This window comes from Elaeis guineensis, chromosome 4 (assembly GCF_000442705.2).
Source record: "Elaeis guineensis isolate ETL-2024a chromosome 4, EG11, whole genome shotgun sequence".
NCBI classification, from domain to species: Eukaryota; Viridiplantae; Streptophyta; class Magnoliopsida; order Arecales; family Arecaceae; genus Elaeis; species Elaeis guineensis.
In genome coordinates this window covers 4,805,838-4,817,900 of record NC_025996.2, presented here as the reverse complement: position 1 = coordinate 4,817,900, position 12,063 = coordinate 4,805,838, and positions in this window count along the sequence as shown.

The window sequence follows — 12,063 nt, the reverse complement described above, 5'->3', positions numbered from 1 at the left end:
GAAAAATTTTACAATTTGATCACATTTTATATAAAAAAGGGGGAGATCTTTTTTAAAATAATCAAAATGATTACTTTCACCTTTTTCATATAAGAAAGGAATGGATCTTGCTGATTAGAAATAATTTCTAAAAAATCCTGATACCCTCACAAATAATTTTCGATAGAATAAATTGAAACACTACAACTTACTAAAAATATGTATCTCATGATATTCTATACTTAATTTTGGGCATGTTCCTACAAATGCTTCACAAACTCAATCTCTTGAGCTTTCTAGATCTTTTTTTTGAACACTCAAATATTTTATCATCATCAAAAAGGAAGAGATTGTTGCTCCAAGAATTAATTTTGATGATCACAAACTGTTTGAGGAGACTACTAATGAGTTTTTTATCTTTGAAAGAATATTTTAATGATGTTTCAGATAGTCCAAAATATTGAGTTTGAAAAGCTCCATCAAGTGTGCCAAAGTTGAAGTTTCTGCAAATTTAAAAAATTTTTGAAGCCTTTTGAAAGTGTCAAACATATTTAAAATTATTTAAGAGTATTTGAAAGTATTCTGGTAAGTTTCAGACCTTAAATGTATGAAAAACTGGATTAGAACAAAATAGAGCGATCCATCTGGGTCATCCTCTTTCATTGGATAGCCGACACGCACTATTTTGGCTTGTGGCACGCAGTGGAATGACCCATATGAGATGACCCGTGAGATTCTGAGATCAAAATAGAAAGTCCATTTTCTGTCTGACCAAATAAGGCATCCCATGGAACATCCCATTGCCAGTGAGGCATCCCATGGGATATCCCATTCTGGCAAACATGCGTAACGACTAGTTTTTAGCTTATTTTTGGTGTATTTAATGCACATTAAATACTCTCCAATGGCTCTTAATCGATACTAAGACACTCTCAAATCCAAATAGAGGTTATAAATGCTTTCTTGAGATGGAAAATCAATGAAGTTTCATGCATGCAAGCTCACATTTGTGAAAGTGAAAGAAATCCCTAAAAAGAGAGAAAAAAAAATATTCAATCAGCCCACCAACCACTCTCCAGCTGCGTTCAAGTGTGTCAATCAATTGAGGATGTTCAGCTAAGGGTTCTTCTCCTTAAGTATTATATTTTTATTGCATTTATTGTGCTCATTTAAGAAATTGTTGTGCTGAAATTCCTGTACACTATTTTTTTGCTATTATATTTTGGATTTTGAGTTTTGGGAGTTTCAAAACTCGAATAAATTGATCCAAATCTAAAATCGAAGTGTTGTAGGTTGGTTTGTACCTAAAAAAAAAGTGTTCTTGCTTAGATAGCAAAGGTCGGTGTTATCCAACGAGTTGTATCTTGTAATCTTTTTAGTAGATTGAATTCTCAAGAAAAAATTTGGAGAGTGGATATAGGTATAAAATTAGCACCAAACCACTATAAATCTCTTGTGTTTGTTGTGCTTGCATCTCTTTATTTATTCTTTGTATCTTATACTTGCTTACTTGTCATTTATGGTTGAATTCATTTTTTTAGCTAATCAATTCACTCCACTCAATAAGTATAGCACATTACTTGAGTGCACTAATCATAAAAATTTTAAAAAGACTCAATTCACCCCCTCCTCCCCCCCTCTTGGGCTCCATATCTGAGCAATAAGTAGAGATATGAGTCAGATCGGATCTGATAGATAAGAGGGGCTAGACCAGATCTCCTTAGTTCCAAATAGGGATAGACACGAATCGACATAAATTGGATCAACCAATATCTATACCCATCCCACAGCGAAAAATTTCATACCCGTACCCTCCTCCTATCCATCTTGAGTCGAGTCGGGTCAAGTCAAGTAGAGATATGAGTCAGGTCAGGTTGGGTAAATAAGAGAGAGATTGGGTTGGACTGGGTCAAGCTAGTCAGATAAGAAACTCATCATGTAAATACTATAAAATATTATAGTTTTGAAAAGAGAATTTAGATTAAGGTTACATCGAATCAGATTCAAAGCAAGATATATCATTATTTGTATCTAATATGAATCTACTTTGGATATTTTTTCTAGAACTTATATCCACTTTGGGTTCAAATCGAATCGAGTAAAACCCATCTAATTTAGGTCGAGTTAGGCCAGGTATCCAGAGGGTCGGCCAAAATTGGCATCCCTAGTCCTAAAAATATGGTAAAAAAGGGGAAAAAAGGAAATAGAGATCCCTATGCTTCCATTATATAGCATCAAAGTCCAAAGTCTAGAATTGGTTCGATATCTAGAAATGATATAGGTAGAGGAAAAAATTGAAAATTTATTAAAAATCATTATAGATGGCTGCTATAAATTAGTGAAAAATGCAAAAACATTATTATGATCCACTTACATATATGTGCATAAAATAAGAAACATTGAAGACAACATAATCTATATGGCAAACAATTTTCTGATACCTACACCCTAGTGCACCCGCCACCACCTTAGATGAGTATTAATGGAATTTACTTCTTTTGCAATGAACCAATTTATAGGTACTAGTGTTATTGGAACTTATAACATAATGCATGTAATAATTTGTCCATAGTTAAGACAAAATGTTATTTGCATTGAGAAATTTGAAAGCATAAAATAAGGTTAGAAATTCAAAGATAGTTAACTATGTTAGATGGTCAATCTAAAACTAACATATCTACCAAAACTGAGACTTCCATTCACAGCTCAAATAATGCTCCAATTTAAGAAACCTTGTAGTTCTGTCGATCATACAAATTACAGATATGTAAAGAACCAGTCTTCCTATCTGATACAAATAAAATATACTGAAATAAAAGCTAAATGTCTAAACTATTTACTAGTGCATGATTTTATTCTATCTTTTTTGATATTTCTAAAAAATGTAGTGTCTAGTCTAGCTGAATATGAAACTCTTAATCATGCCCCAGTGTAGTCTTTCAATAGGATGTTTGATGATGATTTTGAGAGTTCCCACTACGACTCCGACGAGAGACCCAAAGGCAAATAAATCGATCGAGATGGACCTTGATTGGCCATCTTCGGTGAGGGCTTCCTCCTTGGAAGTTACCAAGAGGTCAGATATAAGGAAAAAAGGAGCAACATCATCACCCTCATGAAGTTCTTCTCAAAAGGGTGGATACAGGGCATCAAAGGAAGGAAGATCCTAGGCGCAAGTGGTCCAGGGTGCTAGGAGGTTTCATTGGGAGATCTCAAAGGTTTCAGAAGATGAGGTAGTAGAGTTAGAGGCATGATTCAGTGATGTGGTGTTTTTCTTAACTGAGGAGATCTAGAGATCGTCCAATCGATGGAAGGCAACATTGCTCGATAAGTTCCTCAGAAAAGGATTTTCTTTTGATTTGTACAGCATGAGATGAGGCTACAATGGGGAGTGGAAGGAGACCTCCATGTCTTGCTACTATCTGATGGTCTTATCCTCTTTGATCTACCATCTGAAGAGGTTAAAGATGGAATCCTTGTCAAGAAACCTGTCCCTAGTGGGACAATTACTAGCCTTGAGAGTTGGAGACCTAATTTCAAATTTGGTAAAGACTCTCTTAAGCATGCTAAGATCTGGGTTTATTTACCAAATCTCCCACTAAAATTATAGGAAAAAGAGAAAATCATGAAAATTGCCTCCAAAGTAGGGACTCCGTTGTTCCTCGATGATGGATAGAAACTTCAGTTTGGATGGGGGTTCACAAGAGTGTGTGTATTCATTGATATCTCTAAATCCATCTATCTTGGGGTAAAAATTAGAGTTGATAAGTCTATTATATCACAACAGTTTACTTATGAGGAGTTACCTAAAATTTACTATAGCTATGGGGTAATTGGGTGCGCTGAGGATATAGGTGGTTGTTCGATAGCTCAAGCTTCCAAGGCCAAATTTGTCCACAGACTATAGATCCAAGCGACAAGAATCCCTATTACCAATACTCCATCAGCCAACTAAAATTCATCCACCCCAACCTCATAGCTTGGTCAGCAATAAGAAGGCTGGTCAAGACCCAAAAAGACATCAAAAAACTCTCCACCAAAATTTGCACCAGGTCCCAAATCATCTGCTGAAGTATTGGGTTCTCGATTCAGCCCTTTGGATACAGAGATTGATAAGGAAGGTAGCATACCTCAGAATATAAAAATTAGTGCAACCCCTTCTACATCAGAAATTATAGTGACAACCCTTCACCCAAGAAGAAAAGGAAAAGATCCCCTACCAAAGTAGCTAAATCTAACTCCTCTCTAGGATCAAAGTTGCCTCCCAAAATAAAGGTTCTTATTCTTGAAGACCAATCTCAGGAAGTAGGAAGTCAAAATACGTACTACATTGGTCACTACTCCCACCTTAAGGCAAAAAATTTAGTAATGCACACACGGAAGGCAATCTGAAGAGCAGTAGAGGCAACATTTACTACCACTTTATCTTCTCTCCAGCACATAAGCCCTACTCTTGAGCCCCTGCCCTCAATCTCCACCTCTTAGTTCCTGCCTCTCTTGATCCCCACCTCCTCTGCTGATCATCCAAATCCACTGATAAGGATTGAATTGCCCACCGCATAGATCTTAACATATTCGATTCTCCATCATTCATCCATCTATATAGATCTCTAAGCACTCAATTCTCCATCATTTATCATTTGTATAGATCTCAAAGTGCTCGATTTTCTATCATTTATCTCCTTGGTAAGTAGGAGATTATTAAAACTTTACGATTATTTTGTTATCACATATCCAGCACATGATAATAATTTGTAACAATTTGTAATGAAGATAGATAGTTGGGCCATATTATAATAAAAAATAAATTTTGATGATTGATTAATTTTTTTCAATATTTATAATATAAATATTATTTATCCAAATTTAAAAGGGATGCCTTTTAATTTTTTTTAAAAATAAATTATCTGAAACATCAGTGTAGATCTTTTCTGATTCTTTTTTCCACGCCATCGCTGATTCTTTTTTCCACGTCATGCCCTCCTTTTCACACTAGACAAGGTGTCAATCCATTCGATTAGTCTCAATGGGGGATTAGTGTAACTTATTAAAAAAATACCAAGTGTCAGCATGCCACTTGGTCAGGGCTAACTGAATCGGTATGCCTCTTGCACTATTCAAGGGCTTAATAAACAAGCCAGCCGAGGGAAGTTGGTTCGGCCAACCAAGTGATGCAAAGTGGTAGCCATCCATCAGGCTTGGCAAAATTGATGCTTAATCTGAGTCATCAAGGGTTTCTATAAATGATGGCCATGTTCCTTTCATTTTCGCCTTGACCATTTTATAGCTTTTGTGCTCTAAGGCGGTGGCGGTCCCCAGTGGAAGTTGGAAGCTCCTTCCAGTGACTCTCTGACGACCTTCCCAGCTTGAACAGTTCCAAGTCAGCTCTAGTAACACTTCCCGATCCTCTGATCCTCTTTTCCTTTGGCCTTTGTTTCATCTTTCCATGTTTCCATATTTTTGCTTTCCATCTCTGGTTTTTCTTTCTTTTTTCTCATTTTAGGATGGGTGAGTTGGAGAACTGAGCAGAGAGCTAGTCCTTCGACTCTCCCTCCTTGTGGTATAGTCCTCAGGAGTCCGATGTTTGGCCCAAGGTTGAAAAGAAGGCCTTTGTATCCAGGCATTTTCAGTCAACGCTCAACATAGATGACCTAGAACTACTTAGAGCTCAGTTTCGGATTTCGTCCGAGTGCCATCTAGAAGCCTCGGGGTAAGTGGTCGGATTTGTGACCCTCTCCTAAGTCAACTTGGAATGTACGAGTCCTTCCATGCGGGACTTGAGCTTCCCATTCATCCCTTCATTGTATGGCTTTTCAAATTTCTTGATATGTCATTGAGTTCGGTGGTCCCAAACTCATGGCACTTTGTTTGTTGCTTTATAACTGTTTGCTTCTGGTTGAAGTTCAACCATTGATCATCCTATTTAAGACATTCTTTACCATCAAAAGACACCCCTATGTGGGTGACTGATCATACGTCTTCTCTTAGAAAGAAGTCCCTCCTTTGATCCGAGGTATCCCCTCCATCCACAACTGGAAGGAGAGGTTCCTTTTTGTTTCTTGCCCTTCAGTTAAGGATTGTGGATTCACCTTTTATGGCTGACCTAGGAGATCAGTCCTTCAAGCTTCAACTCTAGGAGATGAGAAATTTTGACACTTCAAAACTTTAAGCAGGTACAAGGTTCTATTATTTAAGGAGCTACTGTTGGAGCAGATGTTCTTCAACATCGAACTCAACCAAGTCAACCCTCAAGATGAGTATTGATTTTGTTTAGTTGATTCATTTTCATCCCCCCATTTTTGAAGCTGACTTACCTCGATTTGATACAAACATGAGGTTGGAAGAGATCAAAAAGCTAAGGAAAGCATCTCCAAAAAGGAAGAAGACCTCAAGTGCTCCCGAGGTTCAGAACAAGTGGTAGTTGGCCGATGCTTTGGAGAGTAGGGCAAATCCTAGCCGAGCTTTGAGGCAGTTGGATTGGGATAGCTTGTCGGTTCCGGTAGAGGTAGTCCTTGCCTCCCCAACTCAAATTCATGCATCGAGAAATATATTGCCACACCAATCTTCACCACCTACCCCCCAAGTGACAAGGGCCCTCATCAGTCGCTTGTCTGAGTGAGAGTTGCAAGCTCGGAACTGGCCCATGCTTTGACTGAGAAAGGTTTAGTTATCCTTCGATCCAACCCCCAAACTCTATCTTGGAGAACTATGATGATAATAAGGAAGGAGGACTTCTCTTGCCCGTACGCAAACTCCCCTTGACTAGGGGGCTATGGTGATAATAAGAAGGGCATCATTAGTTCCATATTAGTTGTGAGTCAAAGAAAATTATGGCTTATATAGGAAGAGACCATCCATCCTATATGAGACATATTTTAAATTAAAATTCAGAGGGACAAAACTATGAGATCTATGGGTCAAAGCAAATAATACCTCATGTGCCGAGCCTTAAGCCCTTGGCCATAACATTCATAGCCCATGCAGGTCCCAAACTTGTGACCATGATATACCTCCTATCCATACACAAACTCCCCCTTGATTAGAGGACTATGGTGATAATAAGAAAGAAGGGCACCTTCCACCTGCACATAAACTTCTTCTTGATTGGAGGGGCTGTGATGATAATAAGAAAGGAGGGCACCATTAGTTTCACATTGATTATGAGTCAAAAAAGATTTTAACTTATATAGAAAGAGACCACCCTTCCCACATGAAGCATCTTTTAGATTAAAATTTGAGAGATAAAATCATGAAGCCCATGAGTCAGAACAGACAATACCTTACGTGCCAAGCCATAAGTCCTTATCTTCAATAGTAGCGTGTAAGATAGGAGACTACCCCTGCGACTTGAGATACCTTCCGCCCATATACAAACTCCTCCCTAACTAGGGGGCTATGTTATGATATAGAAGGGAGGACATCATTAGTTTCACATTGATTGTAAGTCTAAGGGGACTCTGGTTTATATAGGAAAGGACCACTCTTTCCATATGAGGCTCCTTTTGGATTAGAATTCGAGAGATAAAATTATGAGCCCATGGGCTAGAGCAGACAATATCCGACATGACAAGCCATGCATGAGCACTTGGCCACAACAATGGCATGCCAAAAGGGGACCACTCCTGCGACTGTAGGACTCCTTCCATCAATACATAGACTTCTCCTTGACAGAAGGGCTGTGATAGAAATAAGGAAGGCACCTCCCATCCATATACAGACTCCTTCTTGACTGGAAGGCTGTAGTAAAAATAAGAAAGAGAGCACCTTCCATCTATACACGGACTCTTTCTTAACTAGAGAGCTATATTATGGTGTAGGAGGGAAGGCATCATCCTATATTAGTTGTGAGTCAAGGGAGGCTTTAGCTTCTATAAGAAAGGACCACCCAATTCATGAGAGGTGCCTTTTACATTGAAATTTAGAAGGGCAAAACTGTGATGCCTCAGGATTAGAGAGGACAAAACCTCATGTGATGAGCAATGAGCCCTTGGTTGCAATAGTGGCACATCAGGTTAGGGGACTATCCCTGCAACTGTGGGACACCTCCTGTCTGTACACAGACTCTTCCTTGACTGGAGGATTATGATGATAATAAAAAAGGAGGCACCTCCCATCCATACCAGACTATCTCTTAACTAAGGGCTATAGTGATAATAAGGAAGGAGAGTATCATTAGTCCCACATTAGTTGTGAGTTAAAGAGTACTCTAACTTATATAAAAAAGAACCATCCTTCCTCACATAAGGTGCTTTTTGAAGGATAAAACCGTAAAGTCCATGGATCAGAACGGATAATACCTTACATATCGAGCTATGAGTCCTTGGCTGCAACAAAATATATTTAAAAATTCAAACATTTGAGTAAATCATATTATATAAGACTAAAGCAATATACAATTTAATATAAGATAGGACAAAATTTATTAGTTGAAGATCACTTGGACATACATACTTAATACTATTTCCCTTATCAATGATAATAAAATTAAATTTTTTAGTGGTAGAAAAAAATAATTAATAAAATTATATTTACATGAAAGAAATCTATACATACATCAAAAAAAAATTAATTTTAATTTTTTGGTGATTCATACTGGCAAGAAAATTTCACTCATAAAAAATTAATGCACACACATAGAAAGGAAAGAAATTAATAACAATAAAATTAATATAAAAAATAGATGCAAGAAAATTCAATTACACTAAAATTGAACTCTAGTGGCAAAAAAAATTAATTAATAAAAGAAAGCTACGTATGCACATGAAAAGGAACATTAGTTTTACATGTGATCAGCCATCTATCTCTGTTAATAAAATGATATTACATGACCATCACATGATACCATTATTTTATAAAATGATAAAAATATCCTTATCTTCTGTCTCCCTTCTCCCTTCTCTCCGATTGATCCCCTCCTCCTCCATCGTCAGCAATTCTTTTTGTCCTTCATCATTCCTCTTCCTTCCTTCTCTCCTTCCTTCTCACCCATTTCTCCTTCTCTATGACAGCTTCCTCCACCTCCATCTATTCCTCCTCCACCTCCTCTTTTTCTTCCTCTTCTTCTCTCTTCTCGTATTGATCTCCTCCTCCATGGTCGACGTTCCTCTTTCTCCCTCATCCTCCTCCTTTCCTTCCTTCCCCATTTTTCCTTCTTCATAGCGGCTCCCTCCTCCCCTTCTTCTTCTTCCTCCTTCCTCCTCTTCAATTAATTTCCTCCTTCTCTATCATCAGTATCCATCTTTCTTCCTCCTCCTTTCTCCTCCCCTTCCTTCTCATCCATTTTTCCTCCTATATAGGAGCTCCCTCCACCTCTACCCATTTCTCCACTGCCTCTCCTTCCTCCTCATCCTCCTCCCTTCTTCCTCCTCTTCCATTGATCCTCTCCTCCTCTCTTCCTCCTCCTCCTCCTCTCCAAGCTGTCCATAAGCCATCCTCTCCATGGCCTCCTTCTCCTCCTCTTCCTCCCTCATCTCCTTTCTCATCCTCCTCCTCCCTGCCTCTAATTGATCCCTTCCTTCTCCCTTCCTCCTCCTCCAAGTTGTCCATAAGCTATCTCCCTCTATGACGGCTCGCTTCTATTTCTCCTTCTCATTCTCTTCTTTCTCCAAATTCACCCATGAGTAAAGGGCATTTCTATCCATTGAAAGAAAAAGATAACACCATTTGTTAGTGAGTGAATGAGTGGATAAATAGGAACATATTGATAACTAAAAAAATCAATTTGACGCTTTTTAGAGTACAGAAGATATAAATAAATTTAAGTTAAAATTAAAAAGATATTTTTATATTTTTTTTATATTATTAAATCCATCTGCCTAGTGTTTTCATGCAAATTTGCAGTTCCCCTAACCTCTTCAAATAGAAATTATTACATGACCAGGTCCAAGCGGACCAGCTTAGCTCTTTAAGCATAAGCATATGCACGGTGGATAACGTGCAATCTGAATTTGGTGAAACACAAGGGGTAATGTGGCGTGTTGTCCACCGTGGGATTTGGTGTGATCCATTGCACGTTGTCCAAGTAATACGTAGACCTTTATATTATATTCCATTAGTTTCCACTCATCGTGCCAATTTTCTCATGCCACGTGGCAGAGGCAATCCTTTGGTACTACCGACCAGCTTTGAGCTCAACCATGCGAATTGTGAGTTGTAACCAATGGAAAGATTACTTAGACCCGGCCGGTCTAATCTCCAAACGGGACCTTTTATGAAACCTTTTTGTTTTCTTTCTCGCCTCTCTCTCTCTCTCTCTCTCTCTCTCTTCCTTCCTTCCGTCACCCCTCCATTCTCTAACCGAAGCCAAGAACTCAAACCCGGATTCCATTCTCGTCCATAATTCACTCTGCCGTCGGATCCTGCCTTCACCCTCAATCCATCTCTTCATCCTTCCCAAGCCACTCCCGCTCTCTCTCTCTCTCTAAAATTCATAGTCGAAGGTTAGGGTTTCAGGGGACCCATGACTATGACATGTCATGTGCATTTGGACATTCGCGTGCATGAAAGGATGTATGTGTGTGTATATTATCTCCTTGTCTTGGTCTACTAGCTCCAACACCAGGCATGCTCAAATATTCTGGTATCTAAAATTTGGGGTTCATGTAATTGAGGGATAAAATTTTATGACATTGTTGTTACGAAATAAGGGTATAGGTCCGGAAAAGATTGGCGAAAACCTTTCAAATAATCCGAGGAATCAGGATGATTGGGAAAAAAGAAATGTCACCAGATTTTAGGCCCGCATAAGCCGAATTTTGGTAGATTTTGTGTCTTTTGGATTAGTTAGTCTGGTTTTGCCTCAATTAAAATGCTCATATTTTACAGCATATGATGTAGTGTGGGTGTATCACATTCATATCATATAATTCTTCCTACTGATAGTCTAAAACCCTTGGCACATGGTTTCCCCCCAAAAAATTAAGGGTGCAATGGGTTCACGACTGGAATCGGAATCAATAGGAATAGGAATGGCCATATCATTCGACATGTTTGGGATGTGAACAGAATCTAAATTGAAATTGGAATGAAATTTGAATGCTAAGAGAAAGTAGATATTAGGTTTTGGGGGATTAGGCATTCCCATTTTCTCGTGAAATTGGAATGCAAATAAGACTCCCCACAACCAAACATGTCCTAAAGGCTACACAAATGTATATTCCTCCCACTCTCTACTCCTCTCCATGTATGTGTCCTTCTGGCGAAGCTGGTACATGAGCCGATGCTTTTTCTTTAGCTGTTTATTTGTTATATGCTGCAAAAACTTAATGCCTCATGTTTGATATGTAATGGCCGCAGTGTCTTGCATCTAGTATTTACTAGTAAAAAACTGTTCTCATATTTGAATATTTAATGTCATATACTTTTGATGATCGTTATAATGGAAATTACAACCATGACCTGCCGACTCTAACCTTTGGTTGGAATTTTTCAGAATTTGTATAACGACTGTTTCAATGGCTTTTATATTTGACAAAATCATTGTTTACATATTATGATACTATATTTCCTCTGTATATTTATAAAAATTATACTATTGCTGATCCTTAATTAAAAATCAATAATTGGCTGAACTTTAATTATAAATTTCATTATACATATAATGTAGCCCCCCCTGTTATTTTATGTCATGCTCATTGCAAAGATCAATCTCCTGATCATCTTCTTGCTAGATAGCGTTGCTTAAGGTAATTTAGAGGAAGAAAATGAAGACTGCACTGAACTTTTTGCCTCTTCGATACAAGTGTGTGGCAAATGAGAATGATGAGGAGGATATATTGTAAGATAGGAATGATGGTTGAAAACAATATAGTTGAAAACGAGTCATGTTAAGTAAGAAGTGATAGAAATCAGTTATAATGGTTTAGTGTCTGCAATAGAGTTTGGAATCCCATTAGAAGCATTTCTTGAACCTATGTTCAATGGTCTGAAAAGAGGAATGGGAATCTCGCTAACTTGATTAGAAATTGTGAAGGAGGAGTCTTAAAAGCTTGAAGTAACACCGTGGTTTGGTCACAAAAGGATTACTTAGTGAATGAGGATGCATGAAGCTGACTGTGGACAACGCTCCATGGTTTTGGTTGCATA